Source organism: Choloepus didactylus, chromosome 5, assembly GCF_015220235.1.
Source record: "Choloepus didactylus isolate mChoDid1 chromosome 5, mChoDid1.pri, whole genome shotgun sequence".
NCBI classification, from domain to species: domain Eukaryota; kingdom Metazoa; phylum Chordata; class Mammalia; order Pilosa; family Megalonychidae; genus Choloepus; species Choloepus didactylus.
The window spans coordinates 119,691,674-119,705,949 of record NC_051311.1 but is presented as its reverse complement, the minus strand read 5'-3'; the positions used below and the strand labels follow the sequence as shown (position 1 = coordinate 119,705,949).

Genomic DNA, 14,276 nt, shown 5'->3' with positions numbered 1-14,276 from the left:
TTTACAACTCTAAATACTTACACTAAAAAACAAGCATTTCAAACCAGAGAACTAACCTCAAAACTGGAAGAACCAGAAAAATAACAGACTTAACCCAAAGTGAGCAGAAGGAAGGAAATCACAAAGATTAGAGCAGAGACGAATGAAATAGAGAACTAATAAAAAAAACAACAGGAAGAATCAACAAAACCAAAAGTTGGTTCTTTGAAAACATCAATAAAATTGACATCCTTTAGCTAGGCTGACAAACGAAAAAGGGAATGGACACAAGTAACTAAAATCAGAAGGTAGACAAATGAAAAGGGGGACATTACTACCAAGCCCCCTGAAATAAACAGGATGATAAGAGGATACTAAGATCAACTGTACAGCAACAAATTAGATAACGTAGATGAAATGGACAAATTCCTAAAAACAAAGTACATACACTGATCTAAGAAGAAACAGAAGAGCTCAAATAAACCAACAGCTAGCAAAGAGATTAAATCAAACCTCCCAGCAAAGAAAAGCCCAGGACCACAAGGATTCACAGGGAAATTTTACCAAACATTCCAAGGCAACACCAATCCTGCTCAAACTCTTACAAAAACTGAAGATGAAGGAACTTTCCCTAATTCATTCTACGAGGCCAACAACACCCTCATATCAAAGCCAGATAAAAATACCACAAGAAAAGAAAATTACAGTCCAGTATCTCTTATGTATATAAATGCAAAAATCCTCAACAAAATACTAGTAAACTGAATCCAACATCACATTAAAAGAATTATACACCATGATCAAGTGGGCTTTATCGCAGGTATGCAAGGGTGGTTCAACATAAGAAAATCAATTAATGTAATATACCACATTACCAAAATGAAGGCAAAAACTACATGATTATCTCCATTAATGCAGAAAAGGCATTAGACAAAAAAATCTAGCACTACTTCTTGATAAAAACACTTAGAAAAAACTAAGAATAGAAGGAAACTTCCTCAATATAAAAAAGGGAATATATGAAAAAAAAATTAGGTAACATCATACTTAATCGTGCAAGACTGAGGGCCTTTCCTCTACAATTAGGAACAAGACAAAACTGCCCACCGTCACCACTGATATTCAACATTGTACTGGAAGTATCAGCCAGAGAAACTACTCAGGAAAAATAAATAAAAGGCAACCAAATTGGAAACGAAGAAGTAAAACTTTCACTATATGCAGATGACATGATCTTACATACAGAAAATCCTGAAAAGCTCCTAGAGCTAATAAAGGAATTCAAGAAAGTAGCAGAGTACATGACCAACACCCCAAAATCAGCAGTATGTATATAAACAGCAATGAACACTCAGAAAAAGAAATCAAGAAAAAAATTCCATTCACAACAGCAACTAAAAGAAACAAATATCTAGTAATAAATGTAACCAAGGATGTAAATGACTTTTACCCAGAAAACTATAAAACATTGCTAAAAGAAGACCTAAATAAATGGAAGGACATTACATGTGCCCAAACTGGAAGACTAAATATTAAGATCTCAATATAACCCAAAGCAATTTATAGATTTGACACAATCACAATAAAAATTCCAACATCCTTCTCTGCAGATATGGAAAAACCAATCATCAAATTTATATGGAAAGCAAAGGGCCCAGAATAGCCAGTCATCTTGAAAAAGAAGAATGAAGTTAGAGGACTCGTATTTCCGATCTGAAAACTTATTATAAAGCCACAGTAATCTAATTAGCATGGTACCAGGACAAGGACAGACATTCAGACCAATGAAACAGATGTGAGAACACAAATCAACCTCATATTTATGGCCAACTGATTTTTGACAAGGTGGCAAAAACTACTTAATTGGGAAAGAACAGTCTCTTCAACAAATGGTGATATGAAAACTGGATCTTCATTTGCAAAAAAAGGAGGACTCCTCCCTCAAATCATATATAAAAATCAACTAAAAATGGATCAAAGACCTAAATATGAGAGCTATAACTATCAAACTCCTATATGAAAACAAAGGGAAAGACGTAGCTAAGATGGCAGCACAGAGAGGAGTGGAAGACTGTTAGTCCCCCCCTGGAACAATTCATAAATGACCAAAAAACTAGCAAATAACTTGGAATAACTGCGGGGAGACAAATGTGACTGTCCACTCATCATCCACCAACCTGAATTGAGAAGAACACCCAAGATCGCAACATAAAATCTGTAGGTAAAAACTGCAGACCAGTGCTGAGAGTCAAGAGCCGAGAGCCCCTTCCTCACGGAAGCCTCGCAGTGCTAGAGAACAGCACTCTCTAAACAAGCAAGTGGGCCTCAGCCCAGCCCCAACTGGGGTTTTAATATTAACCGCTCAATACAGACAGTGAATCCCCAACAAGCACACAGAGGCTTTTGGTGACAACTGACCTTGGGAGAGTCAGGGGACAGATCTGTCACAGGACGGGGAGCCAAGAGGATCTCTGTGGACAAAACCTCAGCCGTTTGCAGCCTGCAACGCTTTGCAGTCAAGAAAGCCTCAGCCATTTTAAAATCAAAACACTTTGATCAGCAGAATCAGAGAAACAAAGAACTTATTGACATGCAGATGACCTCTCTGGATGGGGCATAGCTTCCCAAAAGGAAAGGGAGGGGCCCAGCTCTACTGGCTGCCTTAATGGAACCAGACCCCAAAGCCTGGGGTAGGAGAGCCACAGGCCACAACCTCTTACACCAGCCAGTGACAGGCTGACAGGTGCACCTGCCGGGCAGAAAAGCACAGGTGTGTCAGCCCTCTAACAAAAACCATCAGGGAAACCAGATACTGAATATTTCCTTCTTCTGTGACCTGAGCCTGTTCTCGTCTGGGAAAATCTGACTGGGGTGGCATAGGAGGTCAGATGCCTAGACAACAGAAAACTACAACCTACACCAAGAAAAAGAAGTTATGGCCCAGTCAAAGGAACAAAACGTACACTTCAAATGAGATACAGGAATTTAAACAACTAATGCTAAATCAATTCAAAAAGTGTAAAGAAGATTTCACAAAAGAGATAGAGCCTGTAAAGAAAACACTGGACATACATAAGGCAGAAATCAAAAGTTCAAAAAAACAACTAGTAGAATCTATGAAAATGAAAGGCACAACACAAGAGATGAAAGATACAATGGAAACATACAACAGCAGATCTCAAGAAGCAGAAGAAAACACTCAGGAACTGGAGAACAAAACACCTGAAAGCCTACACACAAAGGAGCAGATGGAGAAAAGAAGGAAAAAATATGAGTTACATCTCTGAAAACTAAAGGATGAAACAAAGTACAAGAATATATGTATCACTGGTGTCCCACAAGGAAAAGAGAAGGGAAAGGGGGCAGAAGAAATAATGGAGGAAATAATCAAGGAAAATTTCCCACCTCTTATGACAGACATAAAATTACAGATCCAAGAAGTGCAGCGTACTCCAAACAGAATAGATCTGAATAGGCCTACGTCAAGACACTTAATAATCAGATTACCAAATGTCAAAGACAAAGAGAGAATCCTGAAAGCAGCAAGAGAAAAGCAATCCATCACATACAGAGGAAGCTTAACAAGACTATGTGCAGATCTCTAAGAAGAAACCATGGAGGCAAGGAGGAAGTGGTGTGATATATTTAAGATACTGAAAGAGAAAGACTGCCAACCAAGAATCCCATATCCAGCAAAGCTTCCTTCAAATGTAAGGGAGAGCTCAAAATATTTTCCGACAAACAGACAATGAGAGACTTTGTGAACAAGACACTCGCCCTACAGGAAATACTAAAGGGAGCACTACAGAGTGATAGGAGAAGACAGGAGTACACGGTTTGGAAAACAATTTTGGGAGATGGTAGCACAGCAATGTAAGTACACTGAACAAAGATAACTATGAATATGGTTGAGAGAGGAAGGTTGGGAGCATGTGAGACACCAGAAGAAAGGAGGAAAGATAAAAGACTGGGACTGTGTAACCTGGTGAAATCTAGAGTGTTCAACAATTGTGATAAAATGTACAAATATGTTCTTTTATGAGGGAGAACAAGCAAATGTCAACCTTGCAAGGTGTTAAAAATGGGGAGGCATTGGGGGAGAGATGCAATCAACATAAACTAGAGACTGTAACTAACAGAATCATTGTATTATGCTTCCTTTAATGTAACAAAGGCGATATACCAAGGTAAATGCAGATAAGAGGGGGGATAGGGGAGGCATGTTAGACACTTGACATTGGTGGTGTCGTCTGACTCTTTACTCTACTTTGATTTAAGGTTATTTTTCCTTTTGCTGCTTCCTAGCTGTCATTTTTTTTTCCTCTTTCTTTTGCCTCTCTACCTTCTTTGACTCTCCCTCCTGCCTTGTGGAAGAAATACAGATGCCCATATGTAGATAGTGGTGAAGGTGGTGAACACAAATATGTGACCATACAGAGAATCATCGATTGTTTACTTAGGATGGAATGTATGGTGTGTGAACAAAACCATCTTTAAAAAAAAAAAAAAAAAAAAAAAATGGGTCGATGACAAAACCTCGAGGGCAATATACTGAGTGAAATAAGCCTGACACATAAGGACAGATATTGCAAGGTCTCACTGATAGGAACTAGTTATAATATGTAAACTAACAGACATGAAATGTAAGGTACCAAGATAGAGAACGAGGCTCAAGAATGGGGAGCAGTTGTTTAGTATGAGCAGAATGTTCAACTAGGATGAACTTAAATGTTTGGAAATGAACAGAGGTGTCGGTAGCAAGATGTGAGAATAACTAACAGTGCCGAATGGTGCGTGAATGAGGTGAAAAGGGGAAGCTCAGAGTCATATAAGTCACCAGAAGGAAAGCTGAAGGTCAAAAGATGCAAATGTATAAAACTGAATCCTATGGTGGACAATGTCCATGATTAACTGTACAAATATTAGAAATCTCTTCCATGAACCAGAACAAATGTATAACAATACAATTAGAAGTTAATAATAGAGGGGCATATAGGAACGAAATATATACCTATTGCAAACTATACACTACAGTTAGTAATATTTCATCGTTCTTTCATAAACAGTAACAAATATACTACATCAACACTACGAGTCAACAATTGAGGGGGGTTGGTTAGGGATATGGGAGGATTTGAGTTTCCTTTTCTTTTTTTTTTTCTTTTTTCATCTTTCACTTTATTTCTTTTCTGGAGTAATGAAAAATTTCTAAAAATTGAACAAAAATAAATAAATAAATAAATTGGGGTGATGAATGCATAACTGAAAAAAAAAAAAAAAAGCCAATTCAAAAAGGTTTTTCCCGTGGAAACTAAAGAATTATTTGCATTTAACAGACTGGCATGAAGGTTTCCCTTATCCAAGCTCCAGCTAGACATCCCAAATGGCCACAGTATGCCATGCCCTTACCAAAAGTAGTCCTCAAATACCCAGGTCCCTACCTGATATTCTATAAAAGATTCACTCACTAAGTTGTATCTCTCAGAAATTTAAATCCACCAGAGTGTTCCTATGCCAGACAAGTCCTAAAACCCAGAGTCAACAGCCTCTTTAAGAACAACAATCAGATGCAGCCCCCTTCCCTATACTATCGACACACCCTTTCAATATGAAGAAGTTAGGGTGGTCTCTGCCTAGATACCCCTGAAGATGGAGAAAGAGATTCAGTGAGAGGAAGGGATAGCAACAAACAAGATAAGATTTAACAAAGTTCTATGACTACTAAAACTTTCTGTAAATATATATATTTATTTAGATGCTAGGGTGTTGGATTAGCTGGAAGAAGGTAAATGACATGGTGGAACTATAACCTATAACATTGTCTGAAATTTGCTCTATAGCTACTTGTTGAATTGTGATTTGAAAGCCTTCCTCTTTCTGTATATACCCTGAAATTCATAATAGGGAAAGAACTGAAACTGTAGAACTATAACCCATAGCAACTTTTGAAATTACCTATATAACTGCTTGTTGAGCTGTACATCAAAAGTTGACACCTTTTTGTGTGCATGTTATATTTTACAGTGATGGAAATGGCTGAAGTTGTGGAACTGTGACCCATGACATTTTTTAAGTTTGCTCTCTTAACTACTTGTTAAATTATATTTTGAAAGTTTTACTGTTACATATATATGTTAAAGTTCACCAAAAAAAAAAAAAAAATGCATTAAAAAAAAAATGGCCAAAAAAAAAAAAGAAAACATAGGGAGGGCATCTTTAGGACCTTGTATTTGGCAATGGTTTCTTAGACTTTACACCCAAAGCACAAGCAACAAAAGAAAAAAATAAATAGCACCTCATCAAAATAAAAAACTTTTGTTCTTCAGAGAACTTGATCATGAAAGTAAAAAGACAATCTACACAATGGGCTGAGCTCCTTGGGTAAAGCTTGGTAGTTCCCTGGAATTTTGGATATCTGAGTGACACCTGAGACCTAGAGATAGAGTTCTACGGTTCTGAAAGGCAGCATTACTCCTAATAGCAAGTGCTAAAGAAAATGAAAAAGAACAGAATTCAATCAGATATAAGAATGAAACAGACTTGGTTAGGACTACAGTAAATCAGAATACAGGGTAAAGGATGATACTGACTGTATTTTAAAACTTCAACTTCTGTGTGAGACCAAAGGAAGAGATGCTTATCTGTTACAAAATTTAAATTTTCTGTAGCACAGTATCTAATCTAACCTGTAAGGTCAATTTACTTAAGCACCATAAATTTCATGGAACTTAGAACAGGGAATGAGATTCTGCTATTCTGTACAGGTTAATGTAATACCCCGATACATTCCAGAATAATTGGGGCAGAAAATAAAAAAAGTATTTACGAAGTCCCCTGGAGGTGCTGGGGTAAAATGTGGAAATATTAAACTTTGTTACCTGGGGAATTCCTGATATTCTCACAGGCATTGGGGACTCCCAGTTTGATGAGTCAAGCCCTCAATCTTGGGGCTTGCCCTTATAAAACTTATTCCTGCAAAGGAGAAGCTAACCCTACTTATAATTATGCCTAAGAGTCACCCCCAGACAACCTCTTTTGTTGCTCGGATGTGGCCTACTTCTCTCATACAACTCTGCAAATAAACTAACTACCCTCCCCACTATGTGGGACATGTCTCCCAGGGGCATAAGTCTCTCTGACAACATGGGACATGACTCCCAGGGATAAGCCTGGCCCTGGAATCATGGGATTCAGTATGCCTTCCTGACCAAAAGGGGGAAAAGAAATGGAACGAAATAAAGTTTCAGTGACTATGAGATTTTAAATGGAGTCGAGAGATCATTCTGGAGGTTATTCTTATGCACCATATAGACATTTCTTTCTAGTTACGAGTGTATTAGAATAAATAGAAGGAAATACCTGAAGCAGCTGAATTGTAATCCAGTAGCCTTGATTCTTAATGATGATGATAGACATAGCTTTTAGGGGGAGACCATTTGATTGTGAAAACTTTGTGACTGACATTCTCTTTATCCCATGTATTGGCAGATGAGTAATAAAATAGAGACAAAATATAAATAAATAAACAACAGAGGGGGATAAGGCGTTTGGGATGCTTTCACTGTTCTGTTTAATTTTTATCACGTTTTTCTTTTCCTTTTTTTTTTTTTTTTGAAGTAACGAAAGTATTCTAAAATTGCCTGTGGTGATGAATGCACAGCTATGTGGTGATATTGTGAGCCACTGATTGTATTCCTTGTAAGGATTATACAGTATGTGAATATATCTCAATAAAATTGCATTTTTTTAAAAAGACAATCTACTCAATGGGAGAAAATATTTGAAAGCCATATATTTGATAAAGGATTAATATCGACTATTACAAAGAAATCCTTCAAATTGACAACAAAAAGACAAATAACCCAATTAAAACATGAACAACAGACTCAAATAGATACCTCACCAAAGATATACAAATGGCCAGAAAGCAAATGAAAAGATGCTTATCACCACTAGTCATCAGGGAAATGCAAATCAAAACCACAACAGGCTACTATTTCATACCCCTTAGAACGGCTAAAAAGGAAAGTAACGTGTTGACGAGAATGAAAAAAAACAGGAACACTCATTCATTGCTCGTGGTAATGTAAAATGTTGCAGCTGCTGTGGAAGACAATTTGACGATTCCTCAACAAAGTTCAGTACAGAACTAGAATATGACCCAGCAATCCCACAACTAGGCATATACACCAAAGAACTGAAAGCAGGGGTTCAAAGAGATATTTGCATATCTATGTTCATAGCGGAATTATTCACAATTGTCAAAAGATGGAAGCAACCCAAGTGTCCATCAATCAATGAATGGATAAATAAAATGTGGCATATACATACAATGGAATATTATTCAGCCAAAAAAAGAAATGAAGTCCTGATACATGCAACAACATGGATGAACCCTGACGACATTATGTTGAGTGAAATAAGCCAAACAAAAAGGGACAAATATTGTAAGATCTCACTGATTTCAAACAAATAGAATAAGCAAACTCATAGTCAGAACCTAGAATCCAAGTTACCAGAATCTAGAATATAGGGGTGAGGCTACAGAATGGGAAGTTAAGGCTTAAAATGTACAGGGTTCCTATTAGGAATGAAGGAAATGTTTTGGTAACGTGTGACAGTGATGGTAACACAATATTGTGAACGCAATTAACAGTACTAAAATATTTTTTTGAATGTGATTCAAAGGGAAATGTTACATTGTATATATGGTAGTAAAATAAAAAAATTTTTTTAAATCAATGGAACTACACTACACAAACAGTGAAACCTAAGTTAAGGCACGGATTTTAATTAAGAGTATAATTATAAAAACATGCTATCATTAATTGTAACAAAAGAGAGAAGCAATGCATCATATACAAGGGAAACAACATAAGATTGAATACTGACTATTCAGTAGGCACCATGGAGGCTAGAAGGCAGTGGTATGATATATTTAAAATTCTGAAAGAGAAAAATTGCCAGCCAAGAATTCTTTATCCAATTGAAGGAGAGTTTAAAATTTTCACAGACAAACAAGTGCTGAGAGAATTTGTTAACAGAGACCTGCCCTACAAGAAGGAGCTCTAACGGCTGAGAACAAAAGAAAGGAGAGTGAGGTCTGGAGAAGGTATAGAACTGAAGAGTCGAAGTAAGGGTACCTTAAAGGAAATAAAGAGAGAGGGGGAAAAAATAGATCTGACAAATAAAAACCAAAGGATAAGACAGCTGATTCAAGAACTGCCTTCACAGTAATAACATTGAATGTGAATGGATCAAACTCCCCAATTAAAAGATATAGATTGGCAGAATGGTTTAAAAAATATGAACCATCAATATGTTGTTTACAAGAGACTCATCTTAGACCTAACAACACAAAGAAAATGGAAGTGAAAGGATGGAAAAAAATATTCCATACAAGATACAGCCAAAAGAAAGTAGGGGTAGCAATACTAATTTCAGATATAATAAACTTTAAATCCAAGGATGTTATAAGAGACAAAGAAGGACACTATATACTAATAAAAGGGACAATTCACCGAGAAGAAATAACAATCACAAACGTCTATGCACCCAATAAAGGTGCTCCAAAGTACATGAGATAAATATTGGCAAAACTGAAGGAAGCAATGTTTCCACAATAATTGTGGGAGACTTCAATACAACACTCTATAAATAGATCATCCAGACAGAAGAACAATAAGGAAACTTGGAACCTAAACAACGTAATAAACGAATTAGACTTAACAGACATATATAGAACATTACATCCCAAATTATCTGGATATACATTCTTCTCTAATGCTCACGGAACTTTCTCCAGGATAGATCATATGCTGGGGCATAAAACAAGCCTCAATAAATTTAAAAAAATTGAAATTATTCAAAACACATTCTCTGACCATCACGGAATGCCACTAGAAGTTAATAACTATCAAAGATTCAATACACTCACAAATATCTGGAGGTTAAACACACTCCTAAACAATCAGTGGGTCAAAGAAGAAACTGCAAGAGAAACTGCTAAATATCTAGAGACAAATGAAAATGAGAACACAACATATCAAAACTTATGGGATACAACAAAGTCAGTATTGTGGGAAATTTATAGCTCTAAATGCATACATTAAAAAGGAAGAAAGAGCTAAAATCAAAGAACTAACAGAACTGAAGAAGCTAGAAAATGATCAGCAAACTAATCTTAAAACAAGTAGAAGAAAAGAAATAACAAGGATTAAAGCAGAAATAAATGATATGCAAAATAAAAAAAACAATAGAGACAGAATAAATAAAACCAAAAGTTGGTTTTTTGAAAAGATTAACAAGATCAACAAACCCTTAGCTAGACTGACAAAGTCAAAAAGAGAGAAGACCCAAATAAATAAAACAATAAATGAGAGGGGGTATTACTATGGATCCCGAAGAAATAAAAAAAAAATCATAAGAGGATATTATGAACAACTCTACACCAACAAACTAGATAATTTAGAGGAAATACATAATTTTCTGGAAACACACAAACAACCTAGACTGAATAGAGAAGAAACAGAAGACCTCAATAAACCAGTCACAAGGAAAGATCCAATCAGTTATTAAAAAGCTTCCTACATGATGGGGGGGTGGGTAAGGGCCATGGGATGTTTTGGGTGTTCTTTTTTACTTTGACTTTTATTCATATTCTTTTTTGTGTGTGGTAATGAAAATGTTCAAGCATTGATTGTGGTGATTAATGCAGAACTATATAATGGTACTGTGAACAACTGTACACTATGGGTGACTGTATGGTATGTGAATATATCTCAATAAAATTGAAATTTAAAAAAAAAAAAAGCTTCCAACAAATAAAACCCCAGGGCAAGATGGCTTTACAGGGAAATTCTACCAAACTTTCCAAAAAGAACTGACACCATGCCTACTTAAACTCTTTCAAAAAATTGAAGAAAATGGGACAAAACCTAAATCATTTTATGAAGCCAACATCACTCCAATACCAAAACCAGATAAAGATGCTACAAGAAAGGAAAACTATAGGTCAATCTCCCTAATAAATATAGATGTAAAAATTCTCTACAAAATATATGCAAATCAAATTCAAAGACACATTAAAAAAATTATACACCATAACCAAATGGAATTCATCCCAGGCATGTTAAGGGTGGTTCAACATAAGAAAAACAATCAACGTCATACAACACATTAACAAATCAGAAGGGAAAAAACAGATAATTATCAATAGATGCTGAAAAAGCATTTGACAGAATCCAGCATCCTTTTTTGATAAAAACACTTCAAAAGCTAGGAACTGAAGGAAACTTCCTCAATATGATAAAGGGCATATATGAAAAACCCACAGCCAGTATTGTACTCAATGGTGAGAAACTGAAAGCCTTCCCCTAAGATCAGGAAGAAGACAAGGATGCCCGCTGTCACCACTATTATTCAAGATTGTGCTAGAAGTTCTAGCCAGAGCAATTTGGCAAGACAAGGAAATAAAAGGCATCCAAATTGTAAAGGAAGAAGCAAAACTCACTGTTTGCAGATGATATGATCTTATACTTGGAAAACCCTAAGAAACTGATGACACACCTACTTGAGCTAATAAATTAAGCAAAGTGGCAGGATATAAAATTAATGCACATAAGTCAGTAATGTAATACAGTAGAAATGACATAACTGAAGAGACACTCAAGAAAAAGATTCCATTCTCAACAGCAACTAAAAAATTAATACCTAGGAATAAACCTAACCAAGGATGTAAAAGAACTTTACCCAGAAAATTAGATAACTCTCCTAAAAGAAATAAAAGGGGACCTAGAGAGATGGGAGAGATATTTCATGTTCATGAATAGGGAGGCTAAACGTCGTTAAGATGTCAATCCTACCCAAACTGATCTATAGATTCAATGCAATCCCCATCAAAATTCCAACAATCTACTTTGCAGACTTGGAAAAGCTAGTTGTCAAATTTATTTGGAAGGGAAAGATGCCTCAAATTGCTAAAAACATTCTAAAAAAGAAAAACAAAGTGGGAGGACTTATACTGCCTGACTTTGAAGCCTAATAAAAAGCCACAGTAGTCAAAACAGCATGGTATTGGCACAGAGACAGACATATTGATCAATGGAATCGAATTGAGAATTTGGAAACAGACCCCCAAATCTATGGTTGACTGATTTTTTGATAAGGCCCCAACATCCACTGAATTGGGACATAGCAGCCTCTTCAACAAATGGGGCTGGTAGAACTGGGTATCTATATCCAAAAGAATGAAAAAGGACCTCTACCTTACACCCTATACAAAAACTAACTCAACATGGATCAAAGTTCTCAATATAAGAGACAGTACCATAAAACTCCTAGAAGATAATGTAAGGAAACATCTTCAAGACCTGATATTAGGAGGTCGCTTCTTAGACCTTAAACCTAAAGCACAAGCAATGAAAGAAAAAATAGATAAATGAGAACTCCTCAGAATTAAAAACTTCTATAACTCAAAGGAACTTGTCAAAAAGGTAAAAAGGCAGCCAACTCAATGGGAAAAAATATTTGGAAACCATGTATCTGATAAGGACTGATATCTCGTTTACTTTATAAGAAATCCTACAACTCAATGACAATAGTACAAACAGCCCAAAGATATGAAAAGACATAGTACAAACAGCAAAAAATATGAAAAGACATTTCTATGAAGAGGAAATACAAATGGCTAAAAAAGCACATGAATAAACGTTCATCTTCGCTAGCTAATAGGGACATGCGTATCAAGACCACAGTGAGCTATCATCTCACACCAATAAGAAGAATGGCTGCCATTAAACAAATAGGAAACTACAAATGCTGGAGAGGATGTGGAGAAATTGGAACTCGTATTCACTGTTGGTGGGACTGATAATGGTACAGCCATTCTGGAAGACAGTCTGGTGGTTCCTTAGAAAACTAGATATAGAGCTACTCTTCGATCCAGCAATTTCACTTCTCAGTATATACCCAGAAGATCTGAAAGCAGTGACACGAACAGATGTTTGCACAGCAATGTTCATAGTGGCACTGTTCACAATTGCCAAGAGATAGATACAACCTAAATGTCCTTCATCCAATGAGTGGATAAACAAAATGTGGTATACACACACGGTGGATGAACTGTGAAGACATAATGCTGAGTGAAATAAGCCAGACACAAAAGATACTGTACGTTACCACAATGTGAAAAATGTAAAGTAAGTGTCTTATAATGTAGAATATAGAGGACTTAGAAATAGACAGTAGCTAGAGAAGGGGGAAGGATAATCTAATAAGAACAAACAAGACATCGATGGTGATCTTAATGATATGAGAATGCTCAGGTGTGACTATGGTTTGTTAATTTTCTTTTGGTATGGTAGGAGTATATCGGAAAGAATGAAGTTATTTCAGGATATTTGTTTTTCCCAATGCTTTGCTTCATTTTGTTTGGAAATATTTTTTTTTATTTGATAAAGTAATCTTTTTAAAAAACCTTAAAAAAATAATTGTAACAAATGTCCCACACCAATGCAGAGTGTTAGTGGTGGGATAGTATATGGGGATCCTGTGTTTTATGCACTATTGTTCTGTAAACCCACAACTAATATTAAAGGAATGGAAAAAACAAAAGAAACTCCCAAATTCTAGAACCAAAAAAAAAAAAAAAGAATCAATGAAGTTCTGACACATGCTACAACATGGCTGAACCCTGAAAACATTACGCTAAATCAAATAAGCCAGCCACAAAAAGACAAATATATGATTCCACTTATATGAGGTATCTAGAATAAGCAAATTCGTCGAAAGAATGAGACTTAGAGGTTATCACAGGTAGAGGAGAGGGGGAATGGGAATTATTAGTTAATGGGTACAGAGTTTCTATTATGGGTGATATAAAAGTTTTGGTAAAGAACAGCAGTGATATTTGCACATCAGTGCAAATCTAATTAATGCCACTGATTCGTATGCTTAAAAATGGTTGAAATAGCAAAAAAATTAAAAAGAAAAAAATTATAACTAAGAAGAAACTGTATTAAACTTCTAGAGTTAGAATGTAAGTTTTATACTAATACATTCTACTTGACTAACACATTAGATTTTTTCCTATTTCTGAATTTCACTTAGAAACTAGAAATACACAATAACACAAAGAAAAATATCACAATACTGACCTTTAAAGAAATACTAAAATTTCCATATAATATTTCTATTTTAACTTTATTTTTCATTTTAAATTAAGATAATCTGAAAAATAACACCCATGATACTTTGAGAACTGAATATGTATTATTTCAATTGAAACACAAAAGGTA

General features: G+C 35.6%; 1 protein-coding gene across 4 annotated transcripts in view; it reads right to left on the bottom strand.

The window, feature by feature from the left end:
- The window catches only part of PHF14 (PHD finger protein 14), a 257,760-nt gene that overhangs the window by 223,948 nt on the left and 19,536 nt on the right, over window positions 1-14,276 (bottom strand). The gene's annotated exons all lie outside the window — the stretch shown is intronic.